This window comes from Euprymna scolopes, chromosome 24 (genome assembly GCF_053919585.1).
Source record: "Euprymna scolopes isolate OS-2025 chromosome 24, ASM5391958v1, whole genome shotgun sequence".
NCBI classification, from domain to species: domain Eukaryota; kingdom Metazoa; phylum Mollusca; class Cephalopoda; order Sepiida; family Sepiolidae; genus Euprymna; species Euprymna scolopes.
Genome location: NC_136505.1, coordinates 22,153,083 through 22,178,737, shown reverse-complemented (window position 1 = coordinate 22,178,737; position 25,655 = coordinate 22,153,083). Strand labels below are relative to the sequence as shown.

Below are 25,655 nucleotides of genomic sequence, written 5' to 3'. Positions count from 1 at the left end.
TGCCGTCTCCTTAAGCAATCAAATTCTAACCAATCTAAACCATTAACGATCACTACACTACCACCTTAGATTCATTGACCATTGACCTCGAGTGGCCTTCGGGCCTTGATAAGCGGTAACTTCCTTGTAAAAAAAAGGCATACCCAAGACTAAAAAGAATAGATGATGATAACGATGATGATGATGATGATGATGATGAAGAAGCTATGGGTTTAAGTGACGTTTTCAAACAAACTAAATGTAATTAAGTCTTTAAAAAGCAAACAAATGCATTGATATTTTTTAAATGCAATCAAAGAGGGACACAATTTCCAAAAGATGTTAACAAAGAGGCAATTTCATTCCATAAAAGTGTCATTAAACTGTCCATTACAGAGTTGAATGGAGGACAAAAACTTAAATGGTGTACAAAATTAAGATGATTGTAAAAGACGCAGATGCATTGGAAGAGAATCAGAGTGTCCCCCCCCCCATTGAATTCAATGTATCTCCTACAATCAATTTCTTTTAATGATTCTTTCTATTGATAAAGTTCGGGTATTCAACAGTTTGGACAAACACCTTTTAAATTTGAACATGTGAATATTCCTATATCATAAATAATAATCGCTTATTTCTATTATGAGCATATGTGAAATATAATTAACGATACTTTGATTTAAGTGACAGAACATTTCATTTAAGCGTGTTAATAATAAGTTGCTAACACTTAATTTCTAGATGAGATACGTAGATATTCGCTATTCCATTAAAGTAATTCTTTACATCTCAAACACTGATTTGATAAAGAAGTTGAGAACATAATTTTCCTTTTTCCAGTTGACCATTTAAATATGTTATAGCATACGTCTCTTTTCTTTTTTTCTACAAAGTGGTCATCACTTATCAAGGCCCAGAGGCCACTCGATGATAAGGGTTATTGAGTGTACAGTAGTCAATGGGACAATTTCTTAGTAATCATTAGTAGTAGAAATTTAGTAAATTGGATTATTTAAAGGGACGGTTCATCAAGAATTTGTTTATATTGGACTTTCTTATCGCATACTTGTCTTACTGAATTCCAGGACAAGAATGGTGAAGTATCCAGCTATTACTTGAGGAAACATCACTTGGAGAACTACCATGCCTTGTAAAAGCCAGTGTTAGCCATACCGAGGAGATCTTATTTGGGCTGCGAATATATTATGCAATTTTGAATATTTAGTCAGGGTTTACTTGTAGGGAAAGGTATCCTCATACCAGGTGGTTCAATTTATGCCAAATATGAGTTTCTCTAACATTGTTTTCACACATGGTTTTGTCCATGAAAGGAGAGTTTAGAAAAATCAATACCACCATGTAATGACAATATACATCGATAATTTGCAGAGAATTTAATATTGATGATTATATTGATGTTAGTAAGGACAGAGCCAAGACAGAGTAATTTTTTTGTTTGTTTTGTTGTTCTCTGTATTTGTTTCATTTTTCTTCAGTCAAACTTCTCAGAAAGCGACGAGCCCCTTTCCTGGGACTAACACTTGATCTCTATATGAGATACCTAGATATTCGAATATTCCATTAAAGTTATCATTTACGTTTCAAACACTGAGTTTATAAAGAACGAGAGAACATACTTTTCCTCTTCCCAATTGACCATTTAAATATATTATAGTATATCTTTCTTGTGGTCTATTGGTCTTACCAGATTCCAAAACAATAATTCACCTAGTCTGGTGGAGTTTCTAGCTTCGTGTTGTTACTTGAGGTAGGGTTTACTTGGAGTGAAAAGCATCCTTATACCAGGTTGTCGTGACAACCTGCTGTACAGAGAGACCTTAGACCAGGGTTTGACAACTCATTCGATCTCAATATATAATGACAGCTTGAAGGTTATACGAATGCCATTAATGAAAAATTAAGGAAAATTGCATGTGCAAGCTCCTATCAGTCTAAATATTTAATTGCTGTTGAAGGAATGAAATAGAAAGCCAACTAAGACAATATTGACACTTTGAAGCTGTCAATGCCTACCATCTATCGCTAATTAATCAGTTTCTTTTATGTCCATTTTTTAAAAAAAAGTTTTACACAGAAATGGAGGTGATTGAGTTTTGATCGTGTGTTTGCAATCATTTTATCTGAATTCGGTTGGGTGGATCATAGTTGGATAACAGACTTGTAGTCGAATACGTCTCGTCTCTCATGTTAAAAATAGAGTCATTGGTAAACAGTCTTGCGAGCGGGATCCGACCCACAGATCGTAGGTTGCCAACCCTTGCCTCAGACACTTGACAGGTATTCAAGTTTTTTTTCCAACTATGTGTATGTGCGTTTGTATGTTTAGCTAAAAGTTCCAAACTAGAAAACAAAGAGCCACATATTTTTATCAGCGTTGCCCGGGATGTTGCAAGTGATGTTATAATATTTAAACCTAAGAAAAAATATTTATTTTTTGAGAGTAAATAGTTGGGAAAAACAGAATGAAAATATCTGTAGTAATAATGTAGATGATACTAAATAAAGAAATCTATGCACAAACCCTTTTCTGTTTGACAGCTGACTCGCTCTGACAGCCATTTCCGCTTTACGAGATTTCAATGTTTTGCATTTTTAAGGACATTCTTTGGTCCCTTTTCTTTCGAAAAAGAGATAAATTCTCGAAATATTAAGACCTGCTAAAATATTGCTGCTGCAAGGAAGGTTGGTTCCCTCTACCGTGCTAGAAAACTACTTACGCCTGACAGTATCCTGTACCTCTATAAAGCCACCATTCGCCCATGTATGGAGTACTGTTGTCACATCTGGGCTGGTGCATCTGCTGCTTGTCTCTCGCTCCTGGAGAGGGTTCAAAAGAGAGCCGCCAACCTGATAGGTCCTGAACTGTCATCTAGGCTTCAGCCTCAGTCCCAACGACGAGATGTTGCATCCCTTTGCCTGTTCTACAAATACTTTAATGGTGAATGCTCTGACGAACTGCAAACACTTGTACCTCCCCGACGTAACTACCTCTGACAAACCCGACAAGCTACTAAGTCTCATCCCTTTACAGTAGAGATCCCTAGATGCAAGAAAGCCTTTTACTCCAATAGTTTCTTCCCCAGAATTGCGGGTCTTTGGAACTTCCTTCCGGGATTCTGCTTTCCCAACTGTACTGATATGCAGAAGTTCAAGTGTAATGTTAACAAACATCTTTCTACTCATCTCCCTTCATAATGACCCTGCTTATTAAGTCCCTGATAGTAGCCCCCTGCTTCAAAGTGGCACTGTGCCTTGTTTGGGGTGAAAATTGAATTAAAAAAAAAGACCTCCACCATCCCGGTTATATCAAACAGTAAATTCATATTTATTGATTTATATTGTGAGTATCTTAAAAATTAAATAGATATACAAAGTTAAAAAAAAAAAAAAAAAAAACCTTTCTTTTGTCCATTTTTGTTCATACGTTATGCCAATACAACAACCGGTTTTCTGCATTGCTATAGCCTTCTTATACTTTTCCATATCTATCTATCTATCTATCTATTTATCTATCTATCTATTAGACCCATTTAAGGAAAATGTTCTTAGAGGTGAGCACTGTCTGGAAAATAAGGGTGGTCGGCTGGCTTTGTGCAAGTTCACGATTTCCGGTCGTTTGAACATTATTGACTGCCTTAACGGTGTGCCTCTATTTGGCATTGATAGTTGTTTATTTTCCTTAATTCTTGTGGTGGTTGGTGATGGCCTGAATGTAACGTCCTAACAAATGAAGTCAAAGGTAGTTTTGTAGCTTGGTTCGAGTCTCCTGATCAGTAGCAATCATCACTTCCTGCACTGATGATTGTCAAAGCATGAAGCATTAGCGTCTGTAAGTATATATATATTTTTTATAATTATATATAAGACTAGCAGGATCCGTGTACCGGGTTTGCCTGGTGGAAGTAAAAAAACAAAAAAAAACAATTAAAATACGGTTGTTAATGGGAACCACTGCCGGCTCAGTAAAATAGTGGACATGAAAGCATGAAACACTAGTGCCTGTAAGTATAATTTTTTTATACAGTTATATTATAATATTATAATATATATCCCCACACATACACATTAGTAACGACCTCGGACCACAGCCGCCTTCCTAAGGAAGCAAATAACCCCAAAATACTATAAAACAATATACACATTCCCAAACCAATAAAAGCAAACACACACACGCACACACACGCGCACGCACACACACACACACATAAACACACACGCACACACACACACACACGCACACACACATACACACACCCTACCCCACCCTAAAGGAAAAGAAAAAAACATTAGCAGAAAGAGATAGCGACTACAGCGAGGTCAACGCCTCCCTGGACAAACCAAATAAAAAAGCAATAAAAATTCAGCATACCAATGTATAATAAACACTTACAAGCCTCCACCCCTTGGAAAAACTTCAAACTAACCACGAAAATCGCCATTTTTACACATTTGAAAATAATTTCTGACGAGGACGCATCACAGACCGTCTGAAACGCGCGTAAACGATTTCAATGACTTAAAAACATTATTACAATGATCTAAAGATAATTCTCAATGAAAAACCAAGACACGGAATAATAAAATAATGTTAAAAAATACACATTGTTGGTGACTACTCCCTTATTTAAATATACATCTTTCTTTCGTTGGAATTTATTAACCCATTATATATATATATATATATATATATATATATATATATATATATATATATATATATATATATATATATATTATACTAGCTGGTAGTGACTAAAGTTATTTATTTAGCTATCCTCTTATTTTGTTGATCATTTTTCTATTGCAAGCATGGCTCTCCATTCAAGATAATATATTATGTACATATTTATTGTTGCAGTAATGTAACATTTAATATTAGTATAGAATATTCTTTTATCACTTAAATGAAACAAAATTCTCGGTGTACTTCAATGGCAGAAGTATATTTTTATATTACTCTTATGCATGTTTCGCTAAATAGTAGGGATAATTCCTGCTTGTTTCTCTTGCGATACACCTTTTTCCATTTAACGGGCTGATGTTCGAACGTTCTGTTTGAGTTTAAAAAGAAATTCACCATAGCCGCGAACGTTTTCAACTCCCGCGAATTATCTTCAGGTGTGTGATGAATTAAAAAATTGCGTTTACACAATTTATTGTAAAAATCAATTAAAAGTCAATTAAAATCGTTTAAAAGCACTTAAATCATACTTTCTGCTCTTTGATATTGAGCCCGATGGATGGTCAGTTTGTTGATGCGAATGATTAGAGCTTCTATGATGGGGAGGCACAGGTTACACTGTAAGACATCTATAATGAAGGTACTTTTTATTAATTTATTTCTGAATTAATTTCTGGAAGTGTCGTGTGCTACTATATGTTGGTAGATGTGGTTACAAGCTAAGAAAAAACAATTCTTACCGTGGGTGCTCAGCGAGTCAGTTCAGGCGGAGAAAAGGAAAGACAAAGATGGCGACCAGCATTTTATTGCGTGCGTTCTTGCATAATCTCGTGTGCGTGTGAAGCTGGAAACTACAAAACGAGCTTCATTTCTCGGTGCTCAGCGATTCCAGATCGGGCAGGAGAGTAGGCGCAATGGGAGTGGAGATACTTTCTGAAATTATACTCCTTTTTTGTGTGTTTGAGGTGACCCCCTCCCCCATTACGGAGTCTCAGTAAATAGAGCTGTTAGGGAAGACAGGTGACATGTAAGCCGGTGAGAAATACTAGTTCTAGTCATGCCATATGAATTGTTTTGGAGAGACATGCTCCTATAGGAAAATTGAAAAACGTTACAAGTTTTTATTAAATTGTCGTCGGGTCTCAGGTTTTTAAGTATTAGTTAGTTAACCGTTTTGGATTTATTTGTGATAAATGATAACGTTTACAATTTTTTATGGGGGGGGGGAAATGTGTTTATATACGATATTTTTTATTATATATATATATTTATATATATATATATATATATATATATATATATATATATACTAGCAGTACCCTGCCACGCGTTGCTGTGGTTCAATTTGGTGTAATTGCAAAATCATCATATTAAGAACGCCATATTAAAAATAAGACTTTTTTTTTGTAATAAATTGTTAGTTGAAAGCACAGAATAGTTACCAAACACCATCCTCTCCCCATGGTAAGAATGGCTAAAGAAAATAACGGTTTTCTTTGTAGAAACGTATCTGTATGTCACCTAAAATTTCTTTAATGAAGGAAAAGCATTCATATTTTTTTTATAAAAATCAACTTCTTGTAAAAAAAATGTATTTTTACTGTTAAAGTTTTCTGACAAAAAACAGAAAGCTTTAACCTAACAATTTATGGTAAAAAAAGCAAAACCCCAACAATCGACTGACGTATAATGTCACAATATTTTTTTGCAGATTTGCCGTTTAGTTGTGCAAATAGCCTACAACCCTGTTATCAAAATAAAAAAGGGACACGTTGGGTCGTCACTGGAATATATCAAGAAGTTTGTTTACGTATAATTTATTTTAGATTAACCACATTGTTTAACAAATAAAAGGATTAAATGTGTTTAATTTTATAATTTATTATTGTTTTATAATTAAACATTTAAACATTAAACAATACAAATAATACGTTGTTTAGCAAATAAAAAAGAAATGAAAAATGAAGTTTTAAAATGATTAAATGTGTTTTATTTTATAATTTAAAATTTTTATTTTATAATTTAAAAATTTAAAACATTGAACAATACAAATAATACGTTGTTTAACAAATAAAAAAGAAATGAAGTTTTAAAATGATTAAACGTGTTTTATAATTTAAAATTTTTATTTTATAATTTAAAATTTTTATTTTATAATGTAAAATTTAAAACATTAAACAATACAAATAAGACGTTGTTTATTTTATAATTTAAAATTTAAAACATTGAACAATACAAATAATACGTTGTTTATTTTATAATTTAAAATTCAAAACATTGAACAATACAAATAATACGTTGTTTATTTTATAATTAAAAATTTTTATTTTATAATTTAAAATTTAAAACCTTCAACAATACAAATAATACGTTGTTTATTTTATAATTTAAAATTTAAAACATTGAACAATACAAATAAAATTCAAAACATTGAACAACACAAATAAGATTTTGGTTTGATTTTACATTTTATATTGTTCTCAGATGCATATGATGATGCGTCTCCACAATAATTCAATATTTAACTCCATCTTTCATTATTTCTTTTCGAGAACAAAACCAAAATTCTATTTATATTGCTTAATGTTTTTATTTTTAAATTATAAAAATAAAACACATTTAATCATTTTAAAACTTCATCTTTCATTATTTCTCTATTTTATTTGTTAAACAACGTTCTTAATTTTAATTAAATTTTAATCACAGGATTATATTTTCAATAATCATGTAAATATAAACAAACTTTCTGTTTACAATATATGTACATCGGTGTCGACTCAACGTGCCCCTTTTTTTTTATAACAAGGTTGGAGGCTATTTGTACAACTAAACGACAAATCTGCCTTTTTTATAATTTCACGCTATCTTATTGTTTAATGATAAATTGTTAGCTGTAGGTGAAAGCACAGTATAGTTACAAAACACCCTCCCCTCGCCAATGTAAAAAATAAAAAAGTTATTATTTCGGCACGATACGAAAAATGCATAATAAACTGTACTTTCACCTAACAATTTGTAGTTTTAGTAATAAAATAAAATTTTGGGTACTTATATATTTTTTGTTACTGTGTTGCAATAATAATGTTAATATTTTGAAAAGCATTCGTAACATGGGAAGGATAGTAAAAAAAAAAAAAGATATCGTGAAAGTTTAATACAACCCAAAAAAAACTATGTAAAAATAGCGTGATATCAAAAATGCATAAGCACCAAAATGTGGTTTAATTTTACAGGAGATATTGTTCCCGGGTGCATACGATGGCAGATGGTAACCGTACTATGTTTACATATATTTTTTTAAATATCTAATAAATGTAAGGTAGAAGCACAAAATAGTTAGAAAACACCCTCACTCCGTAAGAATGGTTTTCCAAATAATAACGATATATTTCAGCAAGGCACCAAAACTACATAAGAACCGAAAATTTCATTTTTATTGGTCAATGTTTGTCATTCTAAATAAAATGAAAGACATGTAATCATTTCAAAACTTCATCTTGCAGTTTATCTTTTTAATTTGTTAATCACATGATCACATTTTCAATATGTTATTATATTTTACCCATTTAAAGGTTGTAAAACATGTAAACAAACTTTTGCTCGATACGAGTGACGACTTTTAAGAGTCCCTTTTAATGATTACCTGGTGTGAGGATATATGTACAACTAATCGGCTAATCTGCCCCCCCCCAAAAAAATCCGCTATTATTTTACTTTAAGGCCTGTCTCACGTTTGTATATAAGAAAATAATGCTTTGTAGATTTATTTCGGTGTGCTGAAAACGAATCTGCAGACCGTTTCCGTCGCAAAAAAGTAGTTTTTATGATATGAAGAAATTACTTTTTCGAAAAGTGGGTGATCACTTTGCGATGTAAATGTAACTTGGAATGAGCACCCACTTTGTGGCCATGTAAGAGAGCAGCATTTTTTGTGTGTTTATTTTTGTTTGATTTCCTTTGCATGGTAATAACCCCTGGATTCTGGGACTATTTTCCATTTCACAGCCCTAGCCATCGTTTACGCTATGCGCGAGCATAAACGAAGGCTAGTAAATATACACTCGCGTACCAAACTGCCTTGTCAAAAAACCTTATATGCAATAAACACGAAAGAAAATGCCCCCTCTCTCAGGTGGCCAGAAAGTGAGTGTTCATGTTAAGTTAAATTTACATGGAAAAGTGATCACCAAGTTTTCGGAAAAGTAAATTCCTCATATCATGTAAAGTAATTTTTGCGACGGAAATGGTTTACAGTTTCGTTTTTAGCACACCGAAATCTACAAAAAATGTTTTGTTATATACGAACGTTAGACGGGCCTTCGGGGGAGAAAAGTTTGTAAATAGATATTGAAATATTGTAAATCGGAAGTTATCAACTCATGGTGCATGGGTAAAAATAGTTCCGCATTTACTGAAAATATTTTTATTTTATTTAATAATAATTTCTGTGTTACTATTTTAACGATTTAAAAAAAAAAGTGTATTATAGTCAGAATCCTTATGTTTCGTCATTTCAAAATGGTAAACCGGAAGTATATTTGCTAATCGGCTCGGATAAAATCCGAAATTTTCCCCGACGAATAAAAGTTTGTTTTTTAATAAGGTAATATTTACTTTTTAATATTTAAAAACACAGTTAGATGATAAAGATTCACTGTTATAAAATTTAACAGAAAACGGGATTGTAAATTTCTAGTTTATCGATTTTGAATAAACCAGACGTTCCATATATATATATATATATATATATATATATATATATGTTTTTTTTTCAGGAAGCTGGAAAATGGCAAGCACCCTCAACACAAGCCTAGGAAGGGGCTCAGGGACTCTAAAAAGAATAATTTGAAAATCTTACAAATCGACATCGACACATGGGAAGAATTTACTTTGCAAAGGTCGAAGTGGCGAAAGCTTGTGCGTGAAAGTTGCGATGCTCTAGAGAAAAGAAAGCAGGCCCACAATAATTTGAAGTGAGAGCTTCGCAAAGGGTTAATTGATGATCTTAACCATGACACACAGAGCTGGAAATGCGACACTTGTGAACGAGTGCTTTTGTCACAAGCTGGCTACGTCAACCACCTTAAGACGCACAAAACTCCTGTTCAGGTCAACTTTGCACCTATTAGTCCAAACCAAACGATCTGTTTAACATGCAGCATAGTTTGCAAGTTTACTGCTGGTTTGAAAAGACGTGATTGTTTAACCTTCAGAGGAAGTCAACTTGGTCAATTTGCATGTCACATCTGCTTCAAGATGGGCAAATTTGCGGCAGGAGTGCAGAATCATCTGCAAATAGGATCCTGAACAGAAGTGTGCGTTCTATCCCAACCATTATCAATGAACCAGAGGTTATCTCGTCAGCGTCAGACAAGGCCAAACTATTTGCAAAGAACTTTGCAGCTAATTCTACCCTATGCGATAAAGGCCATCAACTCCCCATATTTCCTCCTATAACACAGAACAAGCTAGGTAACATACAAATATCCGTGCATGAGGTCGCCAAGCTAATAAAAAAACTAGATTCCAGTAAAGCAACTGGCCCTGATGGCATCCCAATTATAGTGTTAAAAAAGCTTCAACCAGAACTTGCTCCCATACTTACGAAACTATTTAAGCGCTGCCTTAAGGAGAAGTGCTTTCCGACCCCCTGGAAGACCTCATCGGTTTGCCCTGTATTTAAGAATTCAGGTGATAAGTCATCTCCCTCTCAGTACAGACCAATAAGTCTTCTCTGTGTTATGAGTAAGTTGCTGGAATCAATATTAAATAGAGAAATAGTCAACCACCTCAGCAGGAATAACCTTCTTAGTGACACACAATATGGTTTCCGCTCTGCAAGATCTACCGCAGATGTGCTGACGGTTATATCCCACAGGATTAGTGAATCTCTTGACAAAGGCTTCCTTTCTAGGGCAATTGCTCCTGACATATCAAAGGCCTTTGACAAAGTATGTCATAAGGGTCTACTTCACAAGATTTCCAGCTACGGTATAACTGGAAATGTTTTCTCAATCATTAAATCATTTCTCTCCGATAGGCTCATAAGAGTAGTGGTAGATGGACAAAAATCGGAGGCCTGCAATATAAATGCTGGAGTCCCTCAGGGGTCAATCCTCGGCCCAACTCTCTTCCTGATCTACATCAATGACCTCCCTAAACACATACTTAAATCATTCATTGACATCTATGCTGATGACACGACCATCTACGGCAACACATCAAAGGCTGTAAATGACGAAGTTCTCTCGGATTCTCTCTCCTCTGATCTCGAGCGCGTGGTTCAGTGGGGGAAGATGTGGCTAGTTACCTTTAATGCATCCAAAACCAAACTCCTATCCTTACATCATCAACGCACTGATCCCCAGCTGGCATCAATTGTGATGGATGGCTCTCATCTGGGTGAGGCCCTGTGTTTTGACAAGCTTCTAGGTTTGACCTTTACTCCTAATCTGAAATGGAACACGTACATCAAATCTGTTGCCAAGGTCGCTGGAAAGATGGTGGGATCCTTCTACCGCTCCAGAAGATATCTCACTACTCTTTCTATATAAAAGCCAAGTACGGCCAAGGATGGAATACTGTTGCCATATCTGGGCAGGAGCTGCCAAAAACAGCCTATCATGCCTTGACAGAGTACAAAATAGACTTCGTGGTTTAGTGGGGGATGCCCTTTTCTCTACCCTGCAACCCCTCTCCCACAGAAGAGACGTTGCGAGCCTATCCTTGTTTTATCGTTATTTTCATGGCAGGTGCTCGTCTGAACTCCAATCCCTGGTCCCCCCTCGCCAATCTTTCACGAAAAACACCCGTCTAGCTGAATCCACTGTGAAAAATTTCCCCCACTCTATATCTGTGCCTAAATCAAAACGCGGATTTCATGAACAAAGCTTCTTTCTTTCTCTGTTCCGTCTGCCTGCTTCCCTCCAGACTACAACTTGGATGTCTTCAAGTCTAATGTTAACAAATTCCTAATGAACCGCCCCCCTAATTAAACACTTCATCAAATCTCCTCACTAACGTAATGTACTTGCAATAACCCTTATCCCTGAGTGGCTTCCGGGCCTTGATAAGTGGTGTTCACTGTGTAAAAAAAAAAAAAAAAAAAAAAAAAAGATTGCATGGACGACAAGATCGGGAGAAAATGTGACGGTGATCATCTGGAAAGATACAGCAATCATCATCATCATCATCTCTCTCTCTCTCTCTCTCTCTCTCTATATATATATATATATATATATATATATATATATATATATATATATATATCCACACACACGAGAAGCATTCCAAAAGTAAAGCTTCCTATTTTTTAACACAAAAAATTGAAGAGTTATGAAAAATGGGATTATTAAAACAAGCGACCTTTTGTGATCCAGAATTTATTTTTCTACATAGTCACCACCATTCTTAGTGCATTTTTTTTTTTGCCAGCGATGAACGATGGTATTTCATGGGTGTCCAGAGAGCACTTTGTTATAGGAGGGTCGTTCCAAAAGTAAAGCTTCCTATTGGTGTTAAACTCAAAAGGTTGAAGAGCTACAAAAATAGGAATGGTACCAATAAAAACGAGCAATCTTTTTTTACATAGTCATCGCTATCTTTAATGCACTTTTGCCAGGAATTCAATGATGCACCTCTGCTTCTGATGCCAGTCCATGACAGGGGTTGCTTTCTTAGAGTTTCACACAGTCAATATCCGCAACAGAGAGCTGAAACTTTCAGTTCATAAATGCATAAGTTCAAGCACTATAACAATGCAACATATATGTATATATATATACATATATATATATATATATATATATATATATGTATATGTATATAATGCTCCCTGTCTTAGGTTGAGCATATTGGAAAGTGATATACAAATTATCATTAGTGTATGAAGCGATTCTCTTGCTGTAAACAAATTGAGCTAAGGTATTTGGACAATGTCAAAACATTGTTAATTCACTGCCCATATAGCAACAGCCATATAGCACAACTGTTAGAAGCTCCGACTATCATTTGTGCAATCGGATTTCGATCCTGGATTGAGGTAGTTGCTTGTCTAGCCGCACTAATGAGCTGTGATGACTATAATGCTCCCTATCTTAGGCTGAGCATATTGGGAAGTGATATACAAATTACCATTAGCATATGATGCGATGCTCTTTGTGTAAACAAATTGAGCTTAGGTATTTGGACAATGTCAAACATTGTTTATTCACTGCTCGCATAGCAGCACCCGTATAGCGCATATATAGGTATATATAGGTTATATATGGCGTATAGCGCATATATAGGTATATATAGGTTATATATATATATATATGGTCATCGAAATTAGAAAAGCAATCCTAATCAGTTTACTGTGTTTATATAATAATGCTCAACAATAAGTACAACCGTGTATTTATTTAGTATATTCTTGTATGGATGCAACTTCTCTTGCTACACTGCATCAATGTTTCTGTAGGCCATGAGCTAAAATAAAACAGAAACAAAATGAGGGAATCATATAAAAATAAGTGCATCACGTGACCAGAATTTTGTAGACCACCCAACATCTTCCCTTGTTCATTTCTTTACCTCTTCATCCCTTCCGCGATCTCATTTAAACTTCACATTCCTAAAACTTTGGGCGCTCCGCATTTATGTGCTTTACGTGTTTACGATGAAAGGCTTTTTATTGCCACAAAACGAATGGTAAAAGAAGAATCCTCTTTCATTATTTATAAGTTCATCTGTGAACACGCATAACTCAAGTTCCGGTTGAATCAACGATTATTATTTTTTATTTAAAGGATCATTTTGCACGTTTTTGTTTGTTTTTCTGCTCAGCTAACATTAGTGGAAATATCTTTTTAATTGCCTACTAACTTTTTTTTAATCTATACGTACTAAATCATGAAATATATCATCTATATATCGATAAACGTGAGAATGTGTGTGTGTGTGTGAGTGTGTGTGTGTGTGTGTGTGTGTGTGTGTGTGTGTGTGTGTGTGTGTGTGTGTGTGTGTGAGGATACTTTTCAGCCTATATAATCAACGAATTTTTTTTATCTACAGACTTCCAATTTGGCGTATAAGGTATTCAGACATGTGGAAAATTTTCTAATTCGTTTTCATTCGAAAAAAAAAAAAGCGCTGCTAAGGGGTCGAAATTGAAAAATCGGAGCGTAGAGATTGTCGGATTTCAATCTGTTTTCAACTGTTTCACGACTAAACATGCACGGCCATGAAACATGACAGCTTGCTTATGTTAAGTATAAGTTCATTTGAAAACACTTTTTAAAGATCGTGTGAAGCTGTCTAATAGTTATCGTACTTGATTCAATGTTTTTAGGTTTTGGTTTCGATCTCAGCTCAACTATTTTTTTTTTTACTTACAAGATGTGAACTGTTGAGAAAAAGCATAATACTTGCATGCACATGTCTCAGTTTCCCTAGTGATTAAAATATAATATTTATGCGTTGGTTTGGTAGTTAAGTATAAAATTACTAACAAAATTATAGATATATCTATTTATGTAATGTTAAGTTTATATGTTTAGGTTGTGGTGTTCACCTTACGGATAATAATAAACTCATTTAGCTACTATAAAGACCAGGAGAATATGTTTCTCTGTGTTAGCAAACAAGTTATACACACGACATGCACGCTTGGCAGTCGAACTCACATATAACGAAACGCTCTGTTTGTTGCAATTACTTTTATTTTGTTTCCACTAAGTATCGAGTTGTGTTTCTTTTTCAGGACCCTTACAGGATTACAATAATTTACATATTTGTATGTGCAGGATTAACTCCTAAACTAATTAACCGATCAGTATGAATTTTGGGACATATCTGCTATGTTGATCTGTGAGTTAAGAGTTGAGTTATCTCTCCTTGTCTATAGATGAGGGAAAGTCTGTTTGGAGAGATCATATCTTTGTTGTTGTCACTCTCTGAGTTGAGACAGTTGATTGATCTCCCATTGTCTGAGATAAAGGAAAGTCTGTTTGGAGTGACCTGCTCTCGGTTGTTGTTTTTGTTGTGGATGTGGCTTTTGAGAAAGGAGTACATAACACGCTAAAATATGGTCTATGTCTAGATAGATAAATGATAGAGAACTGAATGTAGATACAGGGTAAAAATAAATTTGAATTAAAACAAAACAAAACATCGTGTCAGTCAAATGTAATAATTGAGTTCTATAAATTCCTTTTTTCATAGGATCGTCAGACATAGGATCGTCAGACATAAACGGACCATTTTATCAATAAACCAAAAGAAATGAAAAAGTCGTTTACAATCAGAGAAGTGGGGGTGTTCTGTTTCTCGGCATTTATTCTTCAGAAATCTTGCTTGTGGTACTTACAATATTTTCAGCAGTCAGACTTCGGAAAGCACTGTAGGTACCTAAAGCAAAATTTCCAAAGAATAAATGCAGAGAAGCAGAACAGTTAAAAAAAAAACCTCATGGCTATTTAGGGCAGCGTCTTGGTGGAGTAGAAACAAAGGCAGTCTTCTCGGTTCAAATTCAGCGGTAGTAGCAAATACACGAAAACAAAACTACAACGAGGTCACATGATGATACAAAGTCTCGAAGAGGGGGGGCTACAGTATAAAAGTAGTGAAGATTGTAACCCCAATTTTTGTTACTTTAAAAGCAATGTTTACCCAAACAAATGGGCAGAAAAACAACAAAATTAACACAAAGGCTTAAAGAAAAGCTCGAACAGAAGAGTAAATAAAAGCAAGATTCAAGCTTGGAAAACCGGTGACGACTGAATGCATCCTTTCCGCCCCCCAAAAAATCTGAGGATACAACAGAGAGTTTGTTATTAGGAATTACGGTTTGCAGCTGTTGTAGTGGATACGTTGGGTTTCACTAAGGTTAGCAGAACTCTTTAAGCCCATTGCCACGATGCACAGTTCTTAAATATCACCATTTCTCTCTCTAGCTTTCCTTATACATCCATCGTAGACACTGCGTCCCATCTTTTGTCCAATAGCAGTCACATATGTTAAAGTGGAATATAGTGGTCATATTATATAGATATTCTGGTTGGTTGGTTGTTTTGTTTTACGGCATATCAACCCTTTTCAGGTTATTTAATGCCGAATCTGGTGATTTTGAAGAACGATTTTTTAATATAGTATATTTGTTTTTCAAGTTGGTTTCTATTTAACCCATAGTTGGGACCCTAATAGGTGCTACCACTTCGGGTCAGAGTGGAGCTGGGAGCAATGGCAATTAAAGGGTGGCTCCACACTCCCTAAGGCCTGCAAGCTGGGGCCCTCACCATCGGATATAGTTTAAGGTCATATCCAGGACCGTATAGATATTCTGGAAGTTTAAATCCTATTTTGAATTATATATTGGCATCAAGATTATTAATGCCGTCTGATATAAAATGTCACCTAAATTACTTCCCAAACTTATAATTGTAAGAGAGTACAGACGTGCATATGCAAATGCATACGAAAATGCAGAGATGATGCCAGGAAAACGACTATAAAAGAGAGAGAGAGAGAGAGAGAGAGAGAGAGAGTACATTAGAAAAGACGATCACGTGAGAGACATCACAGCTGTAACAAGAAGTCACGAGTGGTGGGAGATTGAAAAAATAAATGTTGTTTCACGAAAACGTGAGTTCGAGTTATTGTTTGTTTTAGTCTCCTTTGTGGCCTAGCTTGCTACAACGTGTGGGTCCTGTGTGCAAACGTGTGTAAAGTTACATAATAGCAACTAGTTAACATGGAACTTATACGTCATTGAAAAACAAGGTAAATCGATGCATAGTCAAGTATTGGTTTGATGAATGTTTATCTGTGGAACGAAGTGGATTTGGACTTGCCACACTCAGGTTTTTATTCCATGTCGTTAACCACTTAGCCGCCACCACCACCACCACACACCCCGAGGCTAAGTTATGTCTGTTCACTAAAAAAGGGGTTATTTTCCTGTCTACACCAGCGACCCACAAAGATCTAATAAACGGATTCCATGTCTCCGAATTTTTTAGATGAGGATTGATTATTCAGATTTGGATTCCTCATCCTACTGTTCACATCTTGAATGTTTTTTTCACAAAGTTTCGGTGGATGTTATCTTGGACCTTCTTCAGGTGTATTTTGCTGCATGGAATTTCAAACGATTTATAAAAACCATTTTATTTAATCCACAGGGTTAGCATGCTCTCTGTAGAATAATCAAAAGAACTGTAGTAGTCAATAACAACAACAACAATAATAATAATAATAATAATAATAATAATAATAATAATAATAATAATAATAATGATAACAACAACAACAATAATAATAATAATAATAATAGCAGCAACACTTACCAAGGGTCCAGCTTATGCACAAGACTGACACCAGATTGAGCTGGACTGAGGTCTTGTATTTATGTACAAGCATATCCAATCAGGTGATTCAGCCAATCATAATCCAAAGAATAGACTGGCCCATGTGTGCACAACGGAATCCCCCATTGTGCCATAAATAGTTCTCCTCTTTCATGAGAGGTAACTTTAGTCTTTGCCAAGTTATCCACAACTTGAACGCTGACCGAAAGTCCACTACACAATCCAGTACTCTCGTTTCACCAGCCATGGCTGTGTAGGAGTCTTAAGTAATTGCCAATTGCATTTTTAGTGACGCTCGCACTGAACCTTCAAACTCTAGAAGAGTTTAACTTACAACTGAATTTCACCAAGTAGTTTATCCACTACGCCACGGGTCTGCAAGATTTCTGAGTTCACTAAAAGAAAGATTCCCGAGTTCAAAAGTAAGATTCCCAAGTTTTACAAATATAAAAACGTTATCAGATAAAAAAATTTAAAATAACCTTTTTTTTTTGCTTTGCCACTTCAGTGATCGGGCGATCCCAACTTAAAAGAAAAGGTGTTGAGTGATAACGTACATAATACAGATATTATTTTATAGATTACTAGCAGGCCATCCGGTGTTGCCCGGCCGCAAAATACGCATAAATATTATACTTTAATTAATATAGAATTCTCATTTATGATAAACAGAAATACCGTAGCTATTAAATGTAACGTTAAATTTCTTTAAAAAAAAATGAAGTAAAAAATCGAGATATGTGCATGCGAATATTATGCTTAACCGCTCCCCTTTTGTAAGTAAAAAAAAAAAAAAAATACTGGAGCTGAGATCGAAACCCAAACCTAAAGACAGTGAGTCAAGTACGATAACCATTAGACCAACTTGACATGGTCTTTAAAATGTGTTTTCAAATGAACTTACTTATACTTACCATAAAAAAGCTGTCATGTTTCACGACTATGCATACGCAGTCGTGAAACAGTTTAAAACAGATAAAAATCCGATCACGCACGCATACCAATTTTTCAATTTTGACCCCTTAGCAGCCCTTTATACCGGATGAAAACGAATTAAACGTTTTCTACGTGTCTGAATACCCTACGTACCAAATTTCAAGTCCGTAGATCAAAAATCCGTTGAGTATATAGGTTGAGAAGTGTCCTCACACACACACACATTCTCACTCTTATAGATATATAGACTTACCGATTCCAAGTCATATCTGCTTCCATAACTGTCTGCAGGAATAAAGAGAAAGGGGACTGGAAAATTTAGGTTTTCTATCATTTGAAACTTTTACAGAGACAGCATTGATTTCAATCTTTTACAATTTGATCCATTATTTTATTTGTAACACAAAAACACAACATGCAATCAAAATATAACCCAAGGATCAAACAACATTTAAACAAACGAATTTTGAAAAACGAGTTTTCTATTGAATTATAAAAAAAAAAACTGTCATTAGTTTGGCCGTCTAAACTTGATCCATCATTTAAATTGATATTTATTTGATAGTCATCAGCACAAAACGAAAAGGATTATTATATGATTTGACCATTGAATATTAAACTATCCGTCTCCGACTGCAAAAAAAAAAAAAAAAATAAATAAATTAAATAATAAAATCATAATAATAATAATAAAAAATAAAAAATAAACATAGCAAGAAAAAAAAGGAAAAAGAAAAAAAGAAGATGCAAATCTCTTTTCAATCTATAGAAGAATATCAAATCTCTGAGACTCTCAAACCAATTTATTGGGGAAACGCGACATTTTAACATAAACATTTCTATGATAAATTATATGTAGATTTCTCCGAGTAATGAAAATGAAATTGCTTTTGCATTCGACTTGGAAACCGGAAGTTGGATACTGTATTTTTTATGTCTCTCTGGTGAATTACTGATTCAATGCTTGTGATTGTAAAGTGATATAAATCCTGATTGCTTTAGGTCTTTAAAAAAATAATTAATAAACTTTATTTAGACACACAAGTAAAGATAAACAATTAAAATTCATGAAATAATTAACCTTTTATCTGACATTGCAGGTTGAAATTGATATTAGAAAACCTTAATCTGTGTGCGTTAGGGTAGAAAAATTGCTTTAAAGGAAAATTTAACCAATTTCAAATGAATATGTATTAAATACTTCGAAAATTGTTGCAAAAATGTTTGTGAATAAAATTCACAAGCATCATAAAGACCCTTAACTTAAAAAAAAATTGATGAAATGAATAGGAGTACACCCGAGTTCTTTCTGCTGTACAGGAATCTGATCGGTTGATTTGGCCATGAATACCGATTGGTGGAGCCATCTAGGAGAGACGTTGAAAGGTACGCCAAAGCCTCATACCAGCTCCAACCACAAACACTTGTTCAGTAAGTCAACTTCTCAGGATTTTACTAGATTTCCAGTAGCCAGGTCCACTCAGCTACTTCAAACGAATATATCCCTTCCGTGTGACATATCACATACTAGTCAAGTTGTGTGTAAGTAGTTGTGTCATATTATTTAGTTTATGTGTGTTGGCAGTTACGATGTTGAATTCCGGAAACATCAAAAATCTAATCTAAATAATTAAATGGAAACGTTTTTCCATCTATTCTGACTATATGACCACTCAATCGGCTTATACTTACTGAATTCTATGACATAGCATATAACAGGCCATCGGTAATGTATCCTTGGCCTGGCTGGTCTGATTGCTTGGCTGGAACAGTGCTGTTTGTGACTGAAGAGATCAATATGGAAATGGCAGTCTGTATCACAAATATGTCGTTGGACTGTTGGCATTGTTGTTCCTCATTTCTGCATGCATATTCCTCCACAGCAGCATCTACTCTCCTGGTTTCAGATGTTGGTTCAGAGTTCCTCTCCATCTTAAGTGGTCATCTGCGACGCTCTCCCAGGACCCAATGTTTATGTCAATTGCCTTCATGTTGCGTCTTACAACATCTTTGTATCGAAGTTGGCGTCTTTTTAAACGTCAACTCTCTTTATAGGATGTCCTTTGTTGTATAGCCACGTATAATATCGATGTATAGACATATGTTGTGTAGTGGAGTATCGTAAGTGTTTATGTTGTACAAAGGGTATCACAAATGCCATATTTACATAAAGTTGATATATTAGAAGAAGAAGAAGAAGAAGAAGAAGAAGAAGAAAAGAAGAAGAAGAAGAAGAAGTATGAGACGCCTAATACTTTTTCTTTTTCCAGTAGTTCTTCTGTCTTCACTGCTCTGTGGTAAACATGCGACAACAACACCATAACCAATTATAGACACCTGAATTTTCTTCTTTTGTGAAACCATAGAACAACGACTTTATATTTTATAAATATACATTTATTTCAGGCTGTCTCACTGGACTTCACTAGAGTCTGCTTACGTGTCTACATTGCTTGTTCTTTCTAGCCTCACTTCCTGATCTTGAAGCACGTTTTCCCACTGTGGTGACCAAACTCAAACTCAAAACTTTTCAATCTAATCCTCTTGACCTGTAAGCTCCTGCTATGTCCTCATCAAAAGCACACGTTTCACTAACGTGTGACTTTTGTCCGTGCACACAGCTGAAGGGCGATCTAGTTATTTTTGTTTATATTTAACTAACCTAATTTCCCTAAACATTTTTAGCTAGAACTTATTTTTACATTCAAGGGCTGTCCCCTTCTCATGTAAGTAAGAAGGCAAACTAGATAAGTGAAAATTATATTAGGAAAAGGCTAGAATCGAACCCTGCAGGAAAGTGTTAAAAGATAATGGATAATTGAAATCCTAGGAATGCAGTCGATTGTTAATTCTTCTAGAAATAATTAAATATTATTTATGTCAGTTAAAAGAATGGACAATGCGAGTTTATAGATAATGATTAAAAATAGGTTAGATATTGAACAATTAAAATTGGGAATTCTTTGTTTGGCAAAAGTGTGTTTTGACAGACATATGGAAAATCCACGTGAAATTTAGTCACGATAGTTAAGACTCACAGTTTGACGTCATAAACAAAGGAGTTTCTGAATATATTGAGAGAGGGTTCGAAGATAGAGAGAGAGAAAATTACAGTCACAGTGATAGAATCAGTTAGAGATGAGAGTCGGGGGCGACTTAATTGAGCCTTGTCTTGATTGTCTTCATGTCGTCATTACAATCAAAAAGATAAATGTGTTTTGTCACCATTTTTAATCAACTTTGTATAACCCCCCCTCAAGTAATGTATCTCCCTTCCTCTGTGTTAACAAGAACTGTATAAATGTCCCAGCTCCATATTAATAATATGAAGTCCTCAAGAATCGTCATAGTCGTCGTGATGTAAATGCATATAAATATCATTATCATCCCTTGTTCTGAATCCCCTGTTATACGTGTCTCTGATATGAACCCCCACTACACAACAATAGTTGACAAACATAAAAATCTGACGACCCCTTAGCAGCGCATTTTCCGCATGCAAAAGGATTAAAATGTTTTCCACATGTCTGAATACCCTATATACCAAATTTGAAGTCTGTAGATCAAAAACTCGTTGAGTATATAGGTTGAGAAGTGTCATCACACACATTCTCACTTTGATTGATATATAGATTTCATATATATTTTTTAATTTTTTTATTCAATCTTCACCTTAAACAAGGCAAGTGCCACTTTGAAGTAAGGGGCTACTATTGGGAACAATTTGTGGGTACATTATGAACTTCTGCATATCAGTACAGTTGGGAAAGCAGTATCCCGGAAGGGAGTTCCAAAGACTTTCAGTTCTGGGGAAGAAACTATTGGAGTAAAAGGCTTTCTTACACCTAGGGATCTCTACTGTAAAGGGGTGGGACTTAGTTGCTTGCCGGGTTTGTCGGGGGTAGTCACATCAAAGAGGTACAAGTGCTTGCAGTTCGTCAGAGCAGCCACCATTAAAGTATTTGTAGAACAGGCAGAGGGATGCAACATTTCGTCGATGGGACAGAGGCTTAAGCTTAGATGACAGTTCAGGACCTATCAGGTTGGCAACTCTCTTTTGAACCCTGTCCAGGAGTGAGAGGCAAGCAGCAGATGCACCAGCCCAAATATGACAGCAATACTCCATACATGGGCGAATGGTGGCCTTATAGAGGTACAAGATACTTTCAAGCGTAAGCAATTTTCTGTCACGGTAGAGAGAACCCACCTTTTTTGCAGCAGCCTTGGCAATGCTCTCAATGTGTGCGTGTGTGTGTGTGTATATATATATATATATATATATATATATATATAATTTGTTTATTGAAACAGTAATATAGAACTTAACAAGAATATATTTGCGGGTTTTCAAATAAATTGAACCACTAAACAATTGTCATAAAAATTTGAGATTTCTATTCATTCAATAAGACACAGTAAATTGAATTGTATTTTTTCAGATTCAGTCTATCTTTTCAATAAATACAAATAACATGAATTTAAAGTGATCTCATGTTTACAAAAAAGACATCTAAGATTTATAAACATTTTATGGTATATATTATTGAAGTTTTACAATACTATTTGGTTTATTCGATGAGTCATTTCATAAGTAATGTTTTACTGAGGAAAAAGAAAATGCTACTTTATTTTTCATGAAAATCTCCACTCTTTCAAAAAAAATTTTTTCTATCAGAAAAGACCCTTTCACAAAGTTTAATATATCCGTAAACATATGTAATTATTTATAGGTAAATAATGATATCTATTTATATAATGTTGAGATTGTGGTGTCAACCTTACAGATAATAATGAACTCTTCCACTTACTATAAAGACTAGGAGAATTGGCTTGTCAAAATCAAATATAAATTTATCAGATTAATCCATACATATGAATTCGTAAATTTAAAATGCACACGACAGAATATTAATTTATTCAAAGCTGTTTGTGAAATAAATATACAAATTAAGAATATTGAAAGCTTACGGGTAGAGAAATGTAGAATTTCCTTTTTATTAAGACCACAAGTAGATGATGTGATGATGAATTACGAAAACTAGTTCCATATTAATAAAGCTCCGAGCCGAAATAAATGTTAAGTGAAAGAACTGAAGTGAAATACATTTTTTGTACAGTAAGAAAAAATAGTTATAGAGACAAAAAGAAAAATTGGCTAGTCAGAATCAAATATTAATTCAACAGGTTAATCTATAAAATTCTAAAAATATTACGAGATAATTTTATATATTAGATACGAGACATTTAATATATAAGATGAAATGACTCACATTTTATTCAGTAAAAAGTTTCTTGCTTTTTTTTTTTACATGGGGGTCACCACTTATCAAGGCCCGGAGGCCATTCAGGGATAAGGGTTATTGCGTGTACAGTAATCAATGAGATAGTATTGTAGTAATCATTAGTATTGGACATTTGATAGAGTGTCTTACTTAAGGGGGCGGTTTGTCAGGAATTTGTTTATGTTGGGTTTGAAGACATCCAAGTTGTAGTCAGATGGGAAACAGGCGAACGGAAAAGAGTTCCACAATCGTGCACTTCTGAGAAAGAAGCTCTGCTCATGGAATCTACATTTGGATTCAGGCACAGATAAAGAGTGGGGAAAATTACTGACAGTAGTTTCAGCCAGTTGCTTTATTTTTCAATAAAACTTGCATTCTTTAAAACTTTTTTTCTCACTGTAAGGGTAAGCGTTTTATTTACTATAGAAAATAAATCTTTGGAGTTCTTAGCCATTTTCTCACATTTCACATTTTGGTAACTCAACGACAACTGACCTTAGAAAAGTTAAGGTCATTCTCCACCATTCTGTCTAATGTACCACAGACATTCCCAATGATTTTTTTTGTCCTCTGTTTTAATTCTTCTGTCAGTCAAAATGAATGCATTACCCAAATCTATTAGTTCAAGTGTAAATTCAGAACTTGACATTTTTAAACATTTTAGCCGACTTGTAAAGGTTGTAATGCTTGAAACGAGATTTTTACGAATTCCATATTCTTTTGGTTTGAAGTTTTAGCCATCAAAACTTCCATGACAGAGCTCTGTTCAAGCCAGAAACACTTTTTTTTTAATATCAAAATCTTGAATTTTTTTTTTTTTTACATGGAGGTCACCACTTATCAAGGCCCGGAAGCCACTCAGGGATAATGGTTATGCGTGTACAGTAATCAATGCGATAGTATCGTAGTAATCGTTAGTATTGGAGATTTGATAAAGTGTCTTACTTAAGGGGGCGAATCATCAGGAATTTGTTTATGTTGGACTTGAAACATCCAAGTTGTAGTCAGGTGGGAAACAGGCAAATGGAAGAGAGAAAGAAGCTTTGTTCATGGAATCTACGTTTTGATTTAGGCACAGATAAAGAATCAGGAAAATTACTGACAGTGGTTTCAGTTAGACGGGTGTTTTTCATGAAAGATTCGCGAGGGGGGACCAGAGATTGGAGCTCGGACGAGCACTTGCCATGGAAATAATGATAAAACAAAGACAGGCTCGCAACGTCTCTTTTGTGGGAGAGAGGTTGCAAAGAAGAGAAAAGGGCATCGCCCACTGAGCCACAAAGTCTATTTTGTACTCTGTCAAGGCAGGATAGGCTGTTTTTAGCAGCTCCAGCCCAGATGTGGCAGCAGTATTCAATCCTTGGACGTACTTGGCTTTTATACAGATAGAGAATTGCATCAGCAGTGAGATATCTTCTGGAGCAGTAGAAGGATCCCACCATTTTTCCAGCGACCTGGGCAAGAGACTGGATGTACGTGTTCCATTTCAGATCAGGATTAAAGGTCAAACCCAGAAGCTTGTCAAAACATAGAGCCTCCCCAAGACGAGAGTCATCCATTTCAACTGATGCCAGATAGGGATCAGAGCGTTGATGATGTAAAGATAGGAGCTTGGTTTTAGATGCATTAAAAGTAACCAGCCACCTCTCCCTCGCTGTACCCCACGCTAACCACAAAACGTATTTGTGGAGTGATGTTTGTATATTTTTGGAGATGATGATCGATAATTATTTGTTTGTATCATTTGGATTATTTGGACTATTATTCTCATCTTGGTTGTTTTTCTCACAACGTTTCAGCCGATGTAACCTCCGAACGTTGTCAGGTGCATTCACACTGGATGTGAATGGTGGGAAATGCTTTTTTTGTTTGTTTTTCCAACGAACATAGTCGTTAGAAATTCAAGATGCAATTAGCGCCAAATCTATTTCTTTTTTTAATAAATCTAGGTCTGTTCCGTTTTTGGTATGATGTTTGTATAGATGGTCGGAGGTTACATCAGCCAAAATGTATTAAGAAAAACAAACGAGATGAGAGCAGTTGTACGAACAATCTAAATAATACAAAAATAATTACCAATCCTCATCTCAAATATATGTAAACATCATACAAAAAAAAAAAGAAAAAAAAAACAAACAAAAAAAGAAATAGACTTAGCGTTATTTATGTTTTGAATTTCTAACAGCTATGTTCGTTGAGGAAGCCCCCCCCCACCCCAAACATTTTTCACCATTCATCAATAACATCCAGTGTGAATGCACCTGAAGACGGTCGAAGGTTACATCGGTCGAAACATTGTGAGAAAAACAACCAAGATGATAACAATAGTTCGAACAATCCAAATAATACAAAAAATATTTTGGGGGTATTGAACTAATTTTACTATTCAGTTGTATGGAATGAAATTCT

General features: G+C 34.8%; 1 long non-coding RNA gene across 2 annotated transcripts in view; it reads right to left on the bottom strand.

The window, feature by feature from the left end:
• Positions 1 to 25,655, bottom strand: part of LOC145246628 (uncharacterized) — a 588,880-nt gene that overhangs the window by 299,999 nt on the left and 263,226 nt on the right. Inside the window, exon 3 of one of the 2 annotated variants that reach the window (XR_013863142.1) lies at positions 18,211 to 18,597. The exons of the other annotated variant lie outside the window; for it this stretch is intronic. This is a non-coding gene — a long non-coding RNA (uncharacterized LOC145246628). Of the gene's footprint in view, positions 1 to 18,210; positions 18,598 to 25,655 lie in introns of those variants that run through there. 2 annotated transcript variants of the gene reach the window in all.